The sequence below is a fragment of the Lactuca virosa genome, chromosome 7 (genome assembly GCF_052849685.1).
Source record: "Lactuca virosa cultivar CGN04683 chromosome 7, Lactuca_virosa_CGN04683_v6, whole genome shotgun sequence".
Classification (NCBI taxonomy): domain Eukaryota; kingdom Viridiplantae; phylum Streptophyta; class Magnoliopsida; order Asterales; family Asteraceae; genus Lactuca; species Lactuca virosa.
Window position 1 is genome coordinate 64,789,516 of NC_136432.1, and position 7,752 is coordinate 64,797,267.

At 33.0% G+C, this 7,752-nt stretch overlaps 1 long non-coding RNA gene across 1 annotated transcript; it reads right to left on the reverse strand.

Annotated features, from left to right (window-relative positions):
- Positions 1-326: 326 nt before the first annotated feature.
- Positions 327-893, reverse strand: LOC145123319 (uncharacterized). The gene is made up of 4 exons (XR_013715098.1): positions 845-893; positions 670-737; positions 546-603; positions 327-439 (listed from the first exon to the last, which is right to left on the reverse strand). It is a non-coding gene; the product is annotated as an uncharacterized LOC145123319 (long non-coding RNA).
- Positions 894-7,752: the final 6,859 nt, after the last annotated feature.

A 7,752-nucleotide genomic window follows, 5' to 3' on the forward strand; every position in this document is an offset into this window, starting at 1 on the left:
ACTGCTATACCAAATCTTAGAAAAATCATAACTTCCTCATACGAAATCAAATTTGGGCGTTCTTTATATCCCCGGAATGCTTGTTTCGACCACCACCACTTTATGTAAAGATATCGGGTTTATCTCACACTTTAATTTTGACGCTTATTTTTATTCTTTATTAATTATACCTTTATAATTAAGTATAAAGCACATAAATTCACATAATTCACATAATACTCAAATAATTCATTTTTATTACTTCAAAAAGAGTTACAATAGTTGACCTAGACTATTATATCATCTATTAATGTTTAGCCCCGAAACCCGGGCGTTACAATTGTACCTGATCACCAGAGAAGTTCTCTAGAAACTTCCCTGTAACATACACTTCACCAAGAGCCTGCTGATAACTCTTAGGTGCAACCCTCTGTATTAACTTAGCAAAGAAATCAGAAACCTGAATAGATAGAAAAAATGCAAAACCATTATAAACAAATGAAAAAATAAATAAATTGAATAGGCAAATATCCATGCACTTTTTTTTCTCAATATAAATGATGTACCTCAGGAAGGGCAAGCATATGGCCTGCTTTTGCAGATATGTCCCCATACAAAAGGTATCTGTAAAAAAAATATAATCAGATAAATGTTAAATTTACATTGATAATCAGAGGACAGTGTGCAAACCTTTCTGGGGATTTAAATGGGTTGTGCATGCCATGTTTTGGACACTTGGACAAGCTCTCTACAAATGGCTTCATAATTTATTAACTAATAAGTCAAAATATATATTCTGATAAGACAACTAAAGGACATATGAAGAAAAAGTACATTTAATTCATTCAAGAATCAAGATACATACCTGGATTCCACTTTCATCTACTTCTGAGACTTTGATAAATGATTCTCCAAAGTTACTGTTTATATTAAGTCCACAATGAATTGATCTTCATATAGAGTTAACGAATTGTTATATTTCATATAAATCATAATTTTGTGTTTCATACAATACGGTTGAACTGTAAAAAGTTCAATGTAAAATTACCAAAGAACAAAAAAATTGAATTTAGAAATTAAAACCTTAGGGCAGGGGAGTCGAGATCCTGTTTAGCAGAAGAAATATCATCAAATTTGAAATATGAAGTTGTCCACAGCTTAACAAAATTCTGAAGTCATCAACTGTTCAAATCAGTTTAGGAATTCACGATCGAGGCTCTTATGATACACTCTGGTCATCAATTCCATATTCAGAATCAACAAATGATATGATGGAAAACTGAACAGAAAAAAGTCAAAACCTCACAATAATTTACAAGTATATTCAATAATCTGAGCATAAGATAGAACTTTTTGGACCTGTTTCACGGATTCGGCGATCTCGGGATCGATATCATCGCCAGGGAAGAGAGTGGCACAAATCATAATGGAGCTAGAAGAATACTTCCAATTTATGATGAATCGATACCTAAATGAATTTCCATGGTCATATGCTTGACTTTTTGATCCCAGTAGCTGATAAATGAAATATCGCAATCGAAGGTAAACACGAACATTGTCGATCTATAGGTTCGTAAATTCTTCACCGATGATCTGGATATGAAAGATTGTTGATTGGTAGCCGACGTTCATTGTCGACGGACATACATGTGGACCGATTGAGGGAGGATGGAGATGAGGGGAAGAGATACGGTGGAGAGAGAGAGAGAGAGAGAGAGAGAGTGAGAGAGAGATCTGATAAGGAATGGTGATCAGGAGACGTATGTGTATGAGTCAATTTCTATAACCCCAAAATGCCTCTAATTCCATTTAATTATGATGCCCTCGTCCCTTTATTTTTCCACTTATTTACAAAAATGTCACAGTGCATCTTGACCATCTCTTTTTATGATCCAACGCTACACTTTTAGTTCTCGGAAAACTATAAGTTCTCAAAAGATCCTTCCTATATATATATATATATATATATATATATATATATATATATATATATATATATATATATATATCCGCAAAAAATAAGATAGATTAAACGCATATATATATATATATATATATATATATATATATATATATATATATATATATATATATATATATATATATATGCGTTTAATCTATCTTATTTTTTGCGGATAGATGACGATTTTTTCTTCTACATAGTACTGTAACATTTCTTTTTTTTTAATTTGTTTAATATAAGGATGTCTGATCTTTGATCAAAGTCAGATCTATTAAGGTTTTTATTTATAAATATAAATATTAAAGTGGTGTCGAATGTTTTTTTGTTACTTTTTGATTGGCTTATTTTAAATGAAAGAACAGAAAGAAAAACAAGAACGGATATTGATGGGGATGGGATAATAGTTGAACATAAAGTGTGTGATAGAGATATGATCATGGCTCTGTAGAAACAAAAAGAAATACAGAAACAACCAAAACAAGTCACCATCCAGTCGAGTAGATTGGCGAAAGAGAACATGGCTACAGTCTAATTTGTGTATTTATATTGCATTTTTATCTATAGGAAAAAGTTGAACCATGATAAGTCTATTTACTATTTTCTTAGTTTAATCTAAAAATTAGTTATTGGAATAAAATAGCTTTTCTTTTCACTGATTAGTATCTGAGAAAATACTTAGTAAAAATCTTTTTGTTGTTTGTTTCTTTTTTTTTTTTTTTTGCCAATAATATTGGTTTTCGACATCAACGATCTCGTATCATATCTCTTATATGCGAAAAGCCGAAAATATGTTTATAGGCTGCAAAAAGTGTTTTGTGGGCTGCAAAAATTAGGGGTAAGCGTATTAACCGAAAACCCGAAACATAACTAAATTAACTGATATAACCGAACCAATTTAACCGAACCATTGCTAAAAGATATGGTGCGATTTTTAATTTTGATTAACCAAATATATATGATTCGGTTATGGTTTTCATTTAAAACCGGACCACTATAAACCGAACCGAACCAATGATATTAATAAATGTTTTTAATATAATATAATATTAAATATATGGTATGTAATTATATTCGGAATTGAAAAATTAAAGGTTAATTAATTGGAATTAAATAGGATAAGTAATCTTTTATCAATACAATTATATAGAACAATCATTCACCTTTTTTTACAATAGACTTTATGTTTTTCAATTTTTATAGAAAATTATTATTATTATTATGTCATTTTGGATCATTATGGTTAACCGATATTAACTATTAACCATTAACCATAACATTAACCATTAACCATTAACCATTAACCGATTAAAACGGTTAACCAAAAGAAATATTAACTGCTACCCAATAGTTATCGAAATACATTAACCAATTGTAACGGTTATAGTTTGGTTTTGACAAATAACCGAACCAAACAGCCACATACATATCCCTGCAAAAATACACAATGGTCCAAAAAATAGGCATGCTATGGTCGTAAAAAAATAATAAATTTTTTCTTTTCTTTTTATTTGATTTTCACAAAAATGTCTTTGAAGAAAAAACGACTATAATCTATCTACAATGGTAAGTTTTAAGGTCTTTATGATATTTCGTAACATGAGATAACCACATTTTCTCCAACCAAATATGACATTTTCGCACATAGCATGTGCTTCAAATTTGATATGAGAAAATGTGGTTTTCAAAGATGAATTTGAAAATTTTTAGATGCCATTTGAGAAAATGTTGGATTTTATTTGTGAAATGTGACACATTAGAACTTATGTTTTATTTATCATAACCTTCAACATCCACTCTTGTGTCTCTTTGCCAATAGAATATGAAGTGGGACGTTTGAGGCTAAACAACGAGTCTTGTTGATAGGATGGTGTTAGAATTTTGTAACGCTTGATTCCAGGTATGAAATTATTTCCAATTTGTTCATGAATTATCTTTGAACACGGGCGTGTTGAAGGCTCAACACGATGTGGTGATATGGTTTTGGCCCGCGAAGTTTAATGAGTCAACACATCGTGTTGTGGTGTTTCAACACAGCGTGTTGATGGTTGGGAAGGAAACCCTAATTTTAAGGTGTTGCACCCTATATAATCTCCTTAAGTCCCTAAGGGCTGGTCTCCTTACCAGCCTCCATTTCCACTAAAACCCTAATTCGTCCCTTAAGCTTTCTTGGTGGTGTTCTTGAGCCTTGAGTGGATTTTTGTGGTTATCTTGCTCATTTTGAAAGAAGCTTTGAAGATTGAAGGTGCTTAGCTTCGAAGGAAGGTCATAGATCCAGAATCTCTCCACTTGTTGTAGTCTCCTTAAGGTATCAAGTTTGAAACTTGGGTTATAGATGTTTAGATCTCCTTATTCAATGGTTTTGGTCCTTTTAGGTTGTTGGAGGAGTTTAGTCGTTTTGGGGACTTGTCATTTCAGATATGAGTTTGTCTTGACCTTCTTATGCATAAAGGTGCATGCTCTATGAGAAGAATTGGTTCTATGCATGCATTAAATTCCTTTTTAAGCTTAAGAGCTTCATTTAGGCGTGCATAAACGTAAAGTTGAAAACTTTATGTGGTTTTCTAGCTTAAGGACGTCCGATCTGTGTTTTGGGGCTTTGACTCATGTGTTAAGTGCTTATTGGTTAAGCCTTGTGCTATTAAACCCTAGGGTTGGAGTTTTGAACCCTTTTTGATAGTCCCTATGGGTAAAGTTGGAAACTTTACCTTTCTAAGTCTCAATTGGGTTTAGATCTGAGCTTGGGAACTCTTGGAGTCTATGGAAACAGCTGAATATATTAAGTTGTTGGAACTCAAGGAAACACGACATGTTTTAATGGAAACACGACGTGTTGGCTAGGGTTTTCCCGTCTGTGAGGATAAAGGGGAAACACGGCATGGTCAAAGGGAACCACGACGTGTTGGGTCAGCATGGGTCGTTGACCTTGACTTTTGACTTTTGTCTTTGACCAAGTTTGGCCTATAAGGGGGTGTTGGGGTATTTTGAGTTATATCTAAGGAATTGTTACGGTTTAGGTGTCGGGTAGAGCTGATATTTAGAGTCGGGACCTATTCAGCTATCATTCAGATTTGGAGGTGAGTTTCCTCACTGGGTTTAGCGGGTCTAATGCACCAAGGCCGACCCTTGATTGGTTATGTTGATATATTTGTTGTCTGTGTGATACTTGTATGTGCTTGTATATGTATGTTTATTGGGCAGGGCCCGTTACGCGAGTGTGGGCGGGGCCAGTATCTCATTTGGGCGGGGCCAGTTAAGCGAGTGTGGGTGGGGCCCTTATCTCATTGGGTGGGGCCCATTATGCGAGTGTGGGCGGGGCCCGTTATATGATACGTATGGTATGTAGTATCTTGGGGAACTCACTAAGCTTTGTGCTTATGGTTTTTAGTTTATGTTTCAGGTACTTCCGGTTCCAACGGGAAGAGCTCGGGTTGACTGCATCGCACACACAATATGGATGCTGTTTATGGGATATACTCTGATTTTTATGATGATTGACATACTGGTTTTATTGGGATGTATGAACAATGTTGTGGAATACTGTTTTGACTTAAATCAAAAAATGAAATTTTTGGGTAATAATTTTTGGGATGTTTCAAATTTATTCGTGATTTTTAGAGTGTACAAGTGGAATTGTTAAAATTGAGGATGCTAGTATCGTCTTTAGAAGCCGAAAAGCATAGAAAGTTAGTGCTTTATAATATGTAAATGCTCGTTATTACAATGTATGAAGGTATACAATTGTTTCTCAACTTAATTGTAATAATCCAAGAAGCATGTGTGACGAGTTCAACACTCTTGGAGCGAGTTGAAATGGTCGATAATGTGTTCAAATCAATTCAATGTATATGCTATTGTTTGAAGCTCACAAAGACACTGCTCGATTACACCTTAGGAAAGTGTGAAGTATACGTGTGTATTACGTATAAAGATAATATAATGTGATATTAAGCCGTAATATGTAGATTGTTATGGTTTTCATAAATGACTGGACATATTTAGTTAAACCAAAATGATAATAGACCAACGTGGCAATTGGAAAGCGAGTTTCTATATTTTATCTTCTATAAATGCCGAATAACATCTGCCATTTTTTCACACACCTTCTTTAACTTTTCAACTCATATTCTTGTTATTAGAACCTAGATTTCATTCCATCTTTTCATCAAAATGATGGCAAATTATTCACATGCACCATTATTATGGACTACGAACAAGGAGGTCGCATTGGTACATTCTTGGATTATTGTTATAGAAGATAATAATATAATAAGTCCCTCGCACTGGCATACATGTATGATCATTTTGGACCCGCATGAAGTATTTGGTTCATAATGAAATGGTTCGTGAACACTATCATTCACACCAACAACTCAACACAATGGGAATGAATTTAAATTAAAAAGTGACAATATTCTACTACATTTATAATAGTAACGACAATGCACGTCCAAATAATGATGAAGCTGATATTTCGAGGTGACTAACTAGAAATACAAACTCCAAAGTGACGGGAGGGACTTAATCCATGAAGCTACTTGGAATGTTCTTGAAAATCTTTATAAATGGTCCATGTGGTGAAGTGGTTTACAGTGGTGCTAATAATGATATATATATTTTCTATTTAAATGATTATATAACATTTAATATAAATTCTAATTAACCAAAAATAAAAGATAAAGAAACAAAAGATGGTAAATAAGTTTTATTTATATGGATGAAGGGCCAACCACGATAGAAACTGAAACCACGTTGACCTTCCATGAGACCGAAAAAAAGTTAGAATCTAAACTTGATATTCTAGGAAACCACAGGAACCATTTATGAGTATTTGTCTAACTTTAATTAGAGTAAAATACAATTTTGGTCCTTGTAATTTGCATAAAAGATCAATTTTGGTCCTAGTATTGCGATTTCATCATATATGGTCCTTATTTCACTATTTGGTATACCATTGGTCCCTGGGACTTATCTTTGTCCGTTTATTCTGTTAATGTATGTGAAAAGACAACCTCACACCAAATCAAGAAAAAAACATATTACATGACTATTTGTGTAAAAAAAAACTATATCACTGCCACTATCACCAATACAAACACCACTAAACTTAGCATCGTTAATGAAACACTGATTATGTTGCCTCACACTTGAAAGAAAAAGTATTAAATTGATTTTAAACCACAACCAAATTTATTCTTAATTTTTTATTATATTTATGTCAGAATGGTGGGTGAAGAACCAGACTACCTCAAAGCTTAACATTCAGTGACCATCTAGTTAATATATGTACTTTTGGGATATGAATCATAAAGGAGGAAGAAGGAATATTCTATGAAACAAAAGTACAACATAATAAAAAATCATAAAACCTAATAACAACACAATTCTAGCAAACATATATAACTGAAATTACACATTATAAATGAACACTAAAGCCTAAATCATAAACTCAGAGGAAAAACACAAACTTAAACCCTAATAACACCACTATATGAACCAACTTAAATTTCCCCAACAATGCAAAAAACAATAATTGCGAACTTTAATGGTTTTTCAATGAATCAATAACTATAATACCTTTACAACACAAAACAAGGTCGAGAATGTTGGGTGCCAAGATTTCCATTCAGGATGATTTTATGGCTTGGAAGACCCATTTATGGCATGTGGGTTTTATGTCTAATGACTTGAGAGAGACTTGTTTGTACACCTATAAATACCTATGTCATATTCATTTTATAGGTGTGGTCAGAGATGTAGTAAAGGTTATCTATCTAGAGAGCTATTTGTTTAGATGTTGATAGATATCATTT